The sequence below is a fragment of the Magnolia sinica genome, chromosome 9 (assembly GCF_029962835.1).
Source record: "Magnolia sinica isolate HGM2019 chromosome 9, MsV1, whole genome shotgun sequence".
Classification (NCBI taxonomy): Eukaryota; Viridiplantae; Streptophyta; class Magnoliopsida; order Magnoliales; family Magnoliaceae; genus Magnolia; species Magnolia sinica.
In genome coordinates, this window is record NC_080581.1 from 2,254,735 (window position 1) to 2,268,745 (window position 14,011).

The 14,011-nt window shown below is 40.2% G+C and overlaps 1 long non-coding RNA gene across 1 annotated transcript; it reads left to right on the forward strand.

The window, feature by feature from the left end:
* Positions 1-524: 524 nt before the first annotated feature.
* Positions 525-7,664, forward strand: LOC131256639 (uncharacterized). Its single transcript, XR_009176900.1, has 2 exons — positions 525-1,135; positions 7,398-7,664. It is a non-coding gene; the product is annotated as an uncharacterized LOC131256639 (long non-coding RNA).
* Positions 7,665-14,011: the final 6,347 nt, after the last annotated feature.

Sequence of the window (14,011 nt, forward strand, 5' to 3'; positions counted from 1 at the left end):
AACAGTGGAAATAATGATTTCCATCGTTGAAACCTTTCTATGCCTTGTTTATTTTTCATCCAAACTGTTTATAAGATCAAAAAATACATAGATGAAGGCAAAAAAAACAAATGTAATTTTGATCAAAAACTTTTGTAACCCCTGAGAATTTTTCAACAGTATAAATTCAATTCACACTGTTTCGTGTAGTGTGGTCCATTTTAACAATGTATATGCTACGGTTTTGAGTTAAGGTGTTAAAATTATCTTGTAAAATGGATGGACAAACAGGATAAAATACATAAATCACGGTGGACCCCACAGAGTTTACTCAGTAGGCAATCCGCTTCCACCTAACATTAACCGGAAAAGATGATGACAGGTTGGTTGGTACTCCTAAATCACGGTGGGCCCCACAAAACTCGAACTTAAGGTATTTGACGTAATGTGAACGTGTAAAATAGCCACGTCATCAGAGGTTGCTACTTATCTCATCTACAAATAAGTTACATTTTTAAAAAATTAAATAATTTTAAAAATCTAAGTCAATGGTTATTGGGCATATATGGACGTATCCATGAGAGAGCGTGAGAGAGAGAGAAAGAGAGAGAGATACACCAGAGTTTCTGTGTATGTACGGGAGAGATGGGCTGTGTTTTCTCTAGTAGATCATCACCGTCCTTTGATTCGATACGTGTGGTCCACCTCAATGGCTACGTCGAGGACTTCACCGAGCCAACTACAGTGAGCCAAGTCACCGGCAAGCCGGCTAAGCACTTCTTATGCTCGTCGTCCCATCTACTCTCGATGGGCTCGCAACGGACGCTTGATCCTGAGGCTCGGCTCGAGCCGGGTCGTCTCTACTTCTTGTTGCCACACTCGATCTACCGGTTAGAATCTTCTCCAGCTGATCTGGTGTCGTTGGCTACTCGTCTCACAGCAATCGGTAAGCGTGGTGGCCCACCTAGCAAAACACCCCCCGCAAGCCCATGCTCGAGCCCACATAAGCCCATGGTCTCTGTCAACGCTACAAAATCTGGTTTGAGGAGAGGCTTGTGTGGGGAAGACGTGTTATTGACCGTCCGATCGTGGAAACCGATCTTGGATAGCATAGAAGAGCGGTCGTTCGAGCATCGGTGTGATTGAGATCGATCCGGTCGATGTGGTGGGCCATTGTGGTTTTTAACTCGCCGTAGAGCTGGCATCTTGTTCACCGACGGTCTCGTCATTGCGTACGTGTAAACTTTCACACGCTTTCAAGGATTGTATACGTGTTCCCATGTGCTGCACACTCATCATGGTTTGTACTTCTGGGCTTTAATGATATCTTGCGCATGGTGTGTACCAGCGTAACCTACCTGTAACCTACCTGTATAGTATAACCTTATGTATATGTTTTTACGTTAATTTCTCATCTAACACGTGGCATAGACAGCCAGATGAGTGCATGTGTATCATTCATCCAGTTCACCGGAGTATCAAAGTTTTTGGCTTGTCCGAAGGAATGTGAGGACTTTGGCTTTTCTTTCTAATTGTTCATATCTGAGAAAGAGAGAGAAGGAATCTTATTTTTCTGTAAGTCACTTTCTGTAGCTTTCGAGTGCAGCTGTGATGGCCCACCAAGCCAACGACCAACGACCAACGACTATTTAAGCCCGATCTGGAAAGTAGAACCTAACAACTAGATGGTTAAGGCTCAATGACAATACACGTGGCTAAAATTTTCCAATGATGATTTTTTTTTTTTTTTTTTTTGCTATACTCAATCAAAGATGTGAATCAATATATCAACGGTCTAGATTACCGAACCACGTGCCCCATGTATCAGAATTGAAAATAGAGAGCTAGTGGGCTTGACTGGGCCAACTTTATATGAATGAAGGGTCGATCTGAATCACTGAATCTTAAAGTGATGGGCCCACCTTAATTGTAGGTGGGAAGCGGATTAGGGGGTGGCCCCAGAAATACCCAGGTCCATAGGGCCTATCATAATGTAGGTGTTCTATATCCATGTTGCCATTAATTTGGAGCACATGAGCCAAAAAATGAAACAGACTCAAAGCTAAAGTGGACCACACCATAAGGAAACAATGGGATAATGACCCCTATCATTGAAACTTTCCTAGGGTCCACTGTTATGTTTATTTGCCATCCAACCCGTTGATAAGGTTACATAGACGTTGATGAAGGGAAATAAAAATTATCAGCTTAATCCAAAGCTTTTGTGGGTCCCAAGGACTTTTTAATGGTGAGTGTTCAATCATCAATGTTTCCTGTGGTGTGGTCCACTTATTAATCTTCTGATCTAATTTACTTATTGGCTCATACCTTAAAATGAGCTGGAAAACGGATGGACGGCATGGATAAAACACATACATCACGGTGGGCCCCACAGTGGAGTCATCACCTAATCCACATTTTTTAGGTAGAGGCCTAAATGGGCCCACAAGAGTACGGACACTAGCTTCTAAGTGAGGCTTTAACTAAGCGGAACTGAACCCAGGCTCTGATTCGTGATACTTGTTGGTTGACATAAGACCATTTGATTTTTTTTTTTCATTTTCAAACGTGCAATTGATATCCACTAATCTAATAATTAGAAATTCAATTGCCACAGTTTTTTCTTATCACGATGCATCTAAACTTGGGCCCAGAATTTGAAAGGTTAAATTTGAATTACTTGTAATCCGATCGAATGAATGGTTCAGATCATCTGTGTGCATGCCCCACCATAGGAACACAAATTCAGTATGTGCTCCCTCATGTACCTTAACAGTATATTTCTATTTTTTATTTTCTTTCCTTTTTCTCGGGCAGAGATGATTAAATGCTGATGGAGGAAATTGGATTCATTGATTTGGAAACCAGCATGCTTGGTGGATTAATAACTGTGGAGCCCACCATGTTTTATATTCTGGCCGTTCATTTGTGGGTCGAGCAAACCTCTCCGCTCGTGTCCGCAGGTCTATCCGTTAATATTATAAGGAACGGGGCCTTTTTGGGTCGATCAGTGCAACTTGCATGAACTTGAGTTCGTTTTAGCCTCTGTCGCGACTCAGAATTCAGCGTTTGTCGTTGCGCACTGGAGCCCACATGAAGAGTGTTCCTGTGATCAGAACCATCCATGTTGTTTAATATATCCTATTAACTGTATAAATAAAATTTACATGAACTGAATTGTGACTCCTTATCTATAGATGAATTTAGGACAATGAAAATAAAAAAGATTTTCAAGGGCTTGAATTAAAATCTTAAAATCAAATTCCAGATCATATTGACATTAAAAGTATCATGGACGGTTTAAATCATAATAAATATAATCATGTGGGTCCATTGAGTGGCAGTACAGGTTGGATGGTCAGTCGCGACGGAGGAAAAATGGATTGAGGGTGACGACGGGTGCTTTTTAATCATAGCTTGTGTAAAATGACCAAAATATCCCTTATCTTTACCAAAAATGTCTATCCCTCATCTTTACCAAAAATGTCTGGTCGGCAACCATTCCTACATGGTTGAATAATCTTAGATGTGGGCCCCACCTGTTTCATGTCGATGTCGGTAAGTCGGTAACCGAACCGAATCAAGTGGGCCCACAACCGTCCATTCTCGATGCGATTGGGTAGATTCACGAATAGTTAGCATAAGATTCAACCCCAGCGAACTTTTACTTTGGGTGTTCCACACTATAAAAACGGGTGTGTTTTGTTTTGGCCACAATCAGATGGATATCTGAGAGTTCTTACAGGTGGGGCCATGTGATGTGGAGCAGTTTGCGGACACTTACATGACCAAGATGGATAAGAAAAGGCCAGTCGATAATAGAAGTGATCCACACCTTTAGAACTTAAAATAGACTTACTCGGTGAACCGAAATGAGCCATCAAACATATCAACGGCCGAATTGCTATTTTAATTTCATTTTAACAATTTACAGTAAGTAGGGTGTACATCGAGTTGAAGCGGGTCAAGCTGGGGCCTCTGCTTGACTCAGCTAGGCCACTGGCTAGCCTCAGCTCAACTTGATCCTCGAGCTTGACTGGCTGGCTTGGCTCGATTTGGCCAGTAGCTTAGGCCAGCTTGGGCCGAGTTTGCCATTGAGACATTTCCACAAACACCTGGACTACAGATTCAAAACTCATCTCTATGTGAAACAGAAGCAATGGTTTTAGAGGTATTTTATCAAACAACTTCTAAGCAATATAAAAACCAAGAAAAAAAATGGTATTTGTTTCATAACCTTCATTGTCACCGGCCACACTTCATTGAGTCATTTTATCAAACACTTGGTGAGCAACATCAATGGCAAAGTAACCAAGTCACCAAACTGGTTCGATCTGAGTTCGATTCGAGCTGGATTCGATTCGAGTTGAGTCGAGCTAGGGCCTGCTCGAACTCAGCTTGAACTCAATTTCGAGCTCAAAAAATCATATCAACTCAGCTCGAACTCAGCATTGAACCGAGTCAAATCGAGCTTTTTCAAGTCAAGTCAAGCGAGCTAACCGAGCTAGCTCGGTTCATGTACACCCCTAACAGTAAGTTTTATTTTAAATATAATTCTTCATCCGTTGAAATTTAGGAATTGAGCCAACATGAAAAGTAGTTAGAATAATTAGGATAATAGCATGGTATGATTTCGAAACTTCTTCGTATGGTTTGTAGCTTATTTAAAGAGTTATAAACTCATTTTTCATAATTAATAAAATTATTTTAAAATTAATTTTATTTTCTTTTCTGCATATACTGTTGAAAATCAGTAGTTTTTTGAAAAAGGAAATTTGAATTTTCAAAATTTCAAGAATTTCCTGCTAAAACGCTTTTTAAAAATTTTGAATTCAAAAGTGCGATGTGTGTGCTTTGTCCCACATTAGAAATGTAAAGAAAAGTTTAATGTTTTATATGAGAAATTGTGAAGAGTATTCTTACTTGGAGTTTTTGGAAGAGGTGATACTCGACGCACTGGAACACATGCACGCACGCGCGCTCAGGCTCGGGCACGTGCGTGGGCAGTGGGGCATTGTGGTTCTAGTAACGCTAGATGACATACTTTATACTTCGACAACAGTCTAAAAACAGACGGGCCAGGATGATCCAACGATCACATCTTCTGATTTGACGACTAGAAACGTTTGGGATTAATTGTCAACGGCCAGAAACGTTTTTCAAATGTTCTGGACTATTGAATAACCACACAACAACGGTGTTATACCTGATGCCTATATAAATTGGACCATTCCAGTCCGATTTCATCATCTTAACACACCATCTCCCCCATCAGAAACATCCAAATCTCCTTAGTAAATACTGTGAACATTTCTCTCTATCCAATCCTGGCAGAACAAATAAATTGTGTTACAACGTTCCATAGTGGACCCATCGTGGTTGCTGCACGTTGGATTCATAATAGGCTTATCTTATCCTGAAAGCAATTTGCTTATAACCCATCTACAATTGATAAGGGGGGCGAATCAAGCTTTAAGAAAAACGTATTCTATACATGATTCAGCCTGCTGAAATAATTTTTTATATATTTTTTTCGATGTATCCAAACATCAATTTGTAACATATACTGAAGTTTTCACGTGGATTTCAAATAAGTTACTTGGAGTCAGAGCAGTTATCACCCGACCGTGCTCGACCTCATGTCCTTCTTTGCGTCACTCTGCTTTAGTGATCCAAACCGTTGATGTGAAATCTCTTCGTGGGTGTACCATGAACCACATCTTCCTTATATTGGAAGATCCTATCCGTAGAATAATTGACATTTTCAGCCTAATGCGAACTATAGGTTTATTTTCGATCTGTGAGATTTTTGACGCATGGTCCATCAGGAGTGAGGCCCATAATATTAATTGCCCGGATCACTCAACCATGGACCCCACTTGCACAAACGGATAGCCAGAACAACATTGTACACTAACCTAAATTCAATTAGGGGAATGATAACCATCCGTTCGAATGTAAGTACCATCCATTCTAGCGGAAGCGGATTGGGTGGTGACCCCAACACCACGCTGTGGGACCCACCATGATGTATCTGTTTTATATCCACGCCATCCATCTAAGAAGATTTTAACGGTGGGCATTCAAATATCCCTACCATGTGGTCCACCTTGGATTTGGAACTGCTTCATTTTTGGGCTCAAGTCATAAAATAAGCCGTAAAAATGGATGGACGGCGTGGATTAAAGACATACATCACGTTGCGCCCCACAGCGGCCAACACCATCTAACTGGATGGCCCTGCGTCACCACCCAATCCGCTTCCCGTTCTAGCTGTGTGGGGCCCACCAATGCTGTTTTTATGATTTCGGAAACCGTTCATCTGGTGAATCTCTTCACATTTACCATATATCCCGAGAACCATACTAATAAAAAAACTCAGGTGGGACACACCAAGGCACCCACAACCTCTATATTTTCACTCCGTGTGGCCCACCTGATTGTCAGAATACCTTAATTCCTTTTCGACTCTTGATCCTGTTAGTGCTGATTACCTGATGAATGGATTGGATGGCATATACAAAACACCGTGGACCCCACTATAGTGGGGCGTCACCCTTCCAAATGTCCCCCGTTGTTCCCTCTTCCGTGGCCCACCTAAGTCATAGATCAAGCTGAATTTTCCGATGCATACCCAACATGAAGGGGAGAATATAATGGAAGGCTGGATGGAACTCCTAAATCACGGTGGGCCCCACAAAACTCCCTCGTATGTTGGACGTGTAAAAGAGCCACGTCATCAGAGGCTGCTACCTATCTTATCTCCAAATAAATTACATAAAAAAAAAAACTAAATGATTTTTAAAATCTAAGTCAATGGTTATTGGGTATATATGGACGTATCTATGAGAGAGCGTGAGAGAGAGAGAGAGAGATACACCAGAGTTTCTGTGTATGTGCGGGAGAGATGGGCTGTGTTTTCTCCAGTAGATCATCACCGTCCTTTGATTCCATACGTGTGGTCCACCTCAATGGCTACGTTGAGGACTTCACCGAGCCAACTACAGTAAGCCAAGTCACCGGCAAGCCGGCTAAGCACTTCTTATGCTCGTCGTCCCATCTACTCTCGATGGGCTCGCAACGGACGCTTGATCCTGAGGCTCGGCTCGAGCCGGGTCGCCTCTACTTCTTGTTGCCACACTCGATCTACCGGTTAGAATCTTCTCCAGCTGATCTGGTGTCGTTGGCCACTCGTCTCACAGCAATCGGTAAGCGTGGTGGCCCACCTAGCAACACGGCCCCTGAAAGCCCATGCTCGAGCCCACATAAGCCCATGGGCAGTATCAACGCTACAAAATCTGGTTTCACCGAAGGCTTGTGTGGAGAAGACGTGTTATTGACCGTCCGATCGTGGAAACCGATCTTGGAAAGCATAGAAGAGCGGTCGTTCGAGAATCGGTGTGATTGAGATCGATCAGGTCGATGAGATGGGCCATTGGTTTTTATCTCCACGCAGATATCGCATCCTGTTCAGCGGCACTCTGGGAATCTCGTCGTTGCACACGTGTGAGTTTCCACACGCTTTCAAGGAATTGTATACTTGTTGCACACTCAGCATGCTTTGTACTTCTGGGCCTTAATGATATCTTGCGCATGGTGTGTAGTGGGCTTAATCTACCTTTGTACAGCAGAATCTAATGTAGAATGGTGTTATGATTATGTTTTTATGTTCATTTCTCATCTTACACGTGGCATAGATACATGAGATCCGGACCATTCTTTCGGTGGGCCCACCCTTGAATGGGGTTGCACTTCAAATACCACTTCCATCAAAGCCCCATGTCAAGCGCACACAACCTTACGCGTACGTTAGACTCTCCCAAGTGCAGGGTTCATTTACTGATCTTGTGGCATACATGTATGTTAATCCAGACCGTTGAATTTCTTGGGCCCATCGTGGATGCATCAGGTCACAAAAATCACGCTATAAGATTATCTTTCCCACTTCAATTAGCCCTTTGGATCTGAACTTTGACCACTTTTTTTTCAACCGTCCGTTAGATGGCCCACCAAAATTTCTTATCAGTGTGATCTCCAGCTATGTTTCATCCATATAGGTATCGTGGTTTGGACCGTCTGGATTGGCATTTTGTCATGGGTATTCGAAGAGACGCGGTAAAAGAGGATTGATGATTGGTGGGCAGTTGAGTGCAACGTCACATCTAATGGTTTGATTGATTCGTGGAAAAGAAATTGTGAAAAAGGGAAATAAATTTACAATGGATTCAGGATCATGGATTTCCATGGACCTCACTTTCTGCGATCTTGTATGGCATGGGTAGCAATTGAAAATTTAATATTCCTTTTATAATAGGAGAAGGATTATTTACTTAGGTACTGCGACACCTTGATTGAGCTTTCTCTACCTTGATCGTACAGTAGAATTTGATTGGACACTCAGGTTGCTGCCAAAGAGACCTGGCCAAATATCTGTTTTTTTTAAAAAAAATTGAGTACTTTTAAAAACATATTTCTGTCCTATGTCATAGTTACCTGCTTAATTGTGTTTAGTTTAGTTTCACATTGAAAAGATGATGAAAAATCTGAATCTTTATATATATATATATATATATATATATATATATATATCATCATACCAATCTTGCATGCGTGTGCGCCATCGTCATGGTCACGACATTATAATATGCAAAAAAAATAAAATAAAGAGAGGAAGAAGAAGAACAGTTCTCTAATTTTCTGGGAGAAGTCTAGGCGGGACAATATTCAATCCACTTTCCTTATAATAGTTAACTCATATTTTGTGTTTTAAACTTCAATTATGGAAAAAAGTATAACGATTGTTAAGTATGGTATCCTAGCAACACAGAAACTCATCTTCTTAGAATTTCTTCTTCATTTTTATGAATTTTCATGGTTTTCCTTGTCATCCAAACATATGTACAATATCCAAACCATTTATGATATCAAGACCATTAATTTTAGTTGGCTACATTAATTTTATATATAGTTCTTATTGACTGAATTTAATCAAACACAAGGCTACATGTGCGGTCAAGAGCTTGTATTTAGGTTTCGTATGCGGTTTAAGGTGTGCATGTGTATTAGAATCTTATTCGACTCAACGTTTAATTGAATGCCAGCGGTCCCTTGATGATTCAAACTGATTAAAGACTAGATGCAGAACCCAATTATCCTATCAACCACTTATTATGACCAACAATTATGTGACTTGTGAAAGGATAGGGGTTAGCCCTTTCAAATAGATTCTTTTTGCCTTGTATACCAATGATTTGTTCTTTCACTAGTAATTCAATTTTATATTTCTCAAAGGAATAGAAATGAATATATGAATAAAAAGAAAGCTAAACAATGCTAATTTTATTAAAATTTAAATGTATGGCTTATTACAATTAATAGAGTATCATAATAACCAAATAAATAAATAAAAGAGAGATAGATACATGATCTGCTAATAAAAACATGTGATCAAGGTAAATGGTTAGGAGACCAAAGAGATGTGATTGCCTAAGTAACAACTCAATTGATCGGGATTCAACAATTTAGTATTGTGGACATTTAATCTAATCATATAATACTGTAGTAGTGAAAGTTGGACAATAACGATTTATACTAGAGCTACAAATAGGCTATGCTAAAATAAAAATAAAGATAGACAAAAGATAAACGATAAAAGTAAATAGATGTGTTTGGCGTGGGGTCTTGATCTCTTCTTCATGTGCTTCTTTAATAGGTTGTCGAGATAATTAAACCTTCGCTGGCTTTCCTTACTGATCTTGGATCTTTTATGTTTACGACATGCATTCCGAGTAGGAAACTTTCCAAATATATCCGGAATTGATGGCTTTTCAAATTTTTTTCTCATAGTTGATCCCTTTACGAGAGATGCTTGTGACCCACTAATTGAATTCAAGATCAATTGGATTCACGTGCTTCTTTAATAGGTTGCCGAGGCAACTAAACCTTCACTGCCTTACCTCACCGATCTTGGATTTTCCATGTTTACGGCATGCATTCCGAGTAGGAAACTTTCCAAATATATCCAAAATTGATGGCTTTTCAAATCTTTTTCTTGTAGTTGATCCCTTTACAGGAGATGCTCGTAGCCCACTAATTAGATTCGAGATCAATAAGGAGATCGTTGATCCCAAACCTCAAATCAATCATGTCCACTCATCTAGTAGCCTACCTCCTGCATTTGTCTTGCTCCCTTGTGGTTTAGAGTGCTTAAGGGATTAGATAAATTGTAACCACTTGATACTGATCCGTTATCAAACTGGACAGATTAGATCTTTCGTCAAGCTATCTCATTCTCTTAATTCCAATTGATACACAAAATTGGACCCAATTCTCCTGACATTTAGTCTCTTATAATTTAGGACCAACCTATAGCTGGATTTGTTTGGATATCAGTTCAATCTTTGGATATTCTGGGTCTTCATGAGTATAGGGAACTCTGCGAACATCTCTAGGAAAATCTTTCATTTTAGAATTATAAGAGATGACCTCACAGATTATATCATAATTAGATCCTTGATAGTATTCTACCTCTCCGTGGGTCTTTATAGACATGCTGGGCACATTGTTGCATTAATTGGCCCACTAATTGTGGCCATGTGGCATGCAACGATTTGCTTCCTTAGAGGCATGTGTAAAGCTCTATGCCACCATATTAATAACAAAATATGTATCACCGAAAAAAGATCAATCGAAAATACTGCCAAGTGCGATTATACTTTCCCTAAACACGGAACTCCTAATGTCAACATGTGGCCGCTTTCCATTAATCCATATTGGGCATCGAAAATGAGTGCAAACAATTCTAATTGCTGAATCTTTCACGATGGCTCTTCTCCTATAGTTTAAACTAAAAATTTCATCTGAGCAATCCCAACCCTTTGTTCACAATTCTAATTGCTCAATCTTTCACGATGGCTCTTCTCCTATAGTTTAAACTCATCATTTCATCTGAGCAATCCCAACCCTTTGTTCCGTGGGTTGTATATGTGTGCATTGATCAGGCCATTAACTTTAGTTCATCACCTGGTTGAGTAACGTGAATCTGTTGTCCTTTCCACACGTGGCCTTTTTTTAAGGGTGGTGATTTTGGACCATCCATCAGGGGGCACAATTGGGCAGGGCCAAGGAGCCTGTCCCGAAAATCACACTGACCCAAATGGTCATAACAGCGATTTAAAAACGATTAGTTCAGCGGTCCAAATTCAAATGGCTAGGATTGTCTGATCAGCACGATTTTCATGCTATGGTCCATCCAGTACTAGAACCACAATTTGGACGGTCCAGATTTCCACATAGGCATGTCACGTGTAAAATAGACGAGTCAACAGACTCACCACCATTGTAACAGACGAACCATCACCATCACAATGCATACAATTGCAAAGGGTCTTCTCGCAGGATACATGCCTTATCCGGGACCGCATGATCTTGGCCCATTGCTCTATATCCTACCTTATCCTCCTTTCAATCACTGACAAAGAAGCTCTCCTTTTATTCATGTGGACAGCCAAACATGGCCCATATAATATTGAGATTGGATGGTGGAGTGCCTGGCAATGGAGGTGTAAGCATGTCAGCTATGAAGTTGGTGGTACTGACAACAGCAAAGTGAAATCTAACGGCTCAGATTATTCAATTTAGATAGAAATATTGGTATTTTATATATATGACAAATGCTCCAATGCTACCGTAACACTAATAAATTACAAGGCTCCTACATACATCAGCCCGTTTATATTAAATTATTTTTAAAATTTTTATGTAGAAGCTCTATTTAAAAAACTTATTTTATTCTTGCATTGATAGTGAAATTGAATTGAAATGTTGCTTACATAAGACCCTTTCTTACATTCTTATTATTGTTTAAAGATTTCGTTACGTAAATGGTGGTCTGGCGAGGTATAATATTCACGAGGACGAGCAATAGGCCATATGGCGCATTTGTGGAGCGCATGGGATGTACATTTTAATAAGGGATTTTTACTACAAAATTCCTCAATAATTAACATTTTACCAAATAATGCTTCAAAGTCATAGGAAGGTGTTTTTTGAAGAAGGAAATTACAAAAATACTTTTATGGAATTTTTCTTTAAAAATTAATGAAAATTGAGAGTTATAGGGCCCACGTGGTATGTGTAAGACATCCAATCCATCTAATATATGCACCCCACCATGGTGATGGTATGGGCAAAATCAAGCTAATCAAATCATTAGATGAGCTACATTTGAATTTGGATGTTTAGACCTGTGTGTGTGTGTGTGTATTGTTAGCTTGTTAGTACACCTCACTGTCAGTTCACACTTCACTGTTAGCCACCCCTACTAGGGATCTATGCCAAGACCTCAGTGTTGAAAAGAGGTATCTTTCACTCACTCTGCCACTTGATCTATGGATTAGGATATGATTGGCGTATATTTTCTCTTATGGTTTGATCCATCTTGTGGCTGAATTCCTAGTACATTCGGTTGACATAATAATAGCGTTGGTGTGCACTTGTTGGATTGGTTGGATGTGACGAGCCCAACAATTTTGGATTTTCATTTGCAAAGAAAATAAAATTAAGGACGATAGTGTAATTTCTCCTTAAAAAAAGGACGACTAGGAAATATTATGGGTTACTATTTGGTAAAATTGGAATCATGGAGAAATTTTGTTGTAAAACTTTCTTTTATTAACTGCATTATTAATGCCCTTCTTATAAGTAGTAGTAGGGTGAAAAGAATAAGCAGGTGATCAGATCCAACCCCGAAACAGGGGTCCGTGACGCGTTGAGCGGCGGTCAGACTGCCGCTCAAGGCAGGAATTTCTCCTTGTTTTGGCAAGGGGTCTCCCATATGTGTAAGGGATCTCTGGCTGTTGTGATAATTTCTCCTCCTTTTGGCAAGGGGTCTCCCACATGTGTAAGGGATCTTTGGTTGTTGTGATATTCACTTATTGTCTCAGCTGCGAGTCTCTGTTGGGCTTATGGGTTTGGACTTTTAAGCTTGGTCTTGGGCTTGTTTAAAGTTGAGTTGACTAGGTGAGTTGGCTAGGTTATGAGTCAGCGAGTCGGCTTGAAATAACTCGGTTAGTTGACTCAGTTAAACGTTGTTTTGGAAGTCCTAAGTTTTGGTTCAAGGTTTACAGTTTTGATTTATCCATCTATCAGGACTGTCCAATTTCATCAACTCATCATCCTGGGGGGGTGTTTACAGGGGGCCACAAAAGTTTTGAATCAAGTTGATATTTGTGTTCTCCCTTCATGACGATTTGTGTGACCTTATCAATATGTTGGATGGCAAATAAACGTTATAGTGGGCTCTAATATGTTTTTAAGGGTAGGCATTCAATCCCTATTGTGTGGTTCATTTGAGTTTTAGATTTGCATCATTTCAGGGACCATGCCCTAAAATGATCTAAAAAAACTGATAGATGGTGTGGATATACAACACATATCAGGGTGGGCCCCAAGAAATAGTGCAAGTACATAGGATCATAAACTAGCAGAGTAAAAAATAAAAAAGTGAGAGAGATTAAGAGAGGAGATAGCGGACACAAAAGCCCCTGTAGCAGCCGCAACAAACACTACAGCTTTTGTAATAGCTGCAGCAGGCACAAAAGCCCTTGTAGTAGCTGCAGAACGGGCAGAAGCATGTAAAAGCCATCATTGTTATGACCTGTAACTACCGACATGGGGACCGTAACAGCCGTTACAGCTCTTTTTTTTCTCCCCCTCTCTACTTCAGACATGTATCGTGTTACGGCCGAAGCATAACCGATTTTACCCACCTTGACATGGGTCACCTATTACAATATGACAGACACATATGCCCTGCCCACGTGCATTTACATATGCATTTCATATTTCAGCATGTGTAGTCATCATCAATTCATCTCTTTCATTTATTTTGCCTTCTCATAATCTCTACTCATACATGTTTTATTTTATTTTCTCGAGCTTCCATTACCGAGCGTACTCCACAGAAGCTCGACTATGGTAGTGCTCGACTATGGTAGTAGCCATGTTACCGCCAATAGAGCGACAGATACTA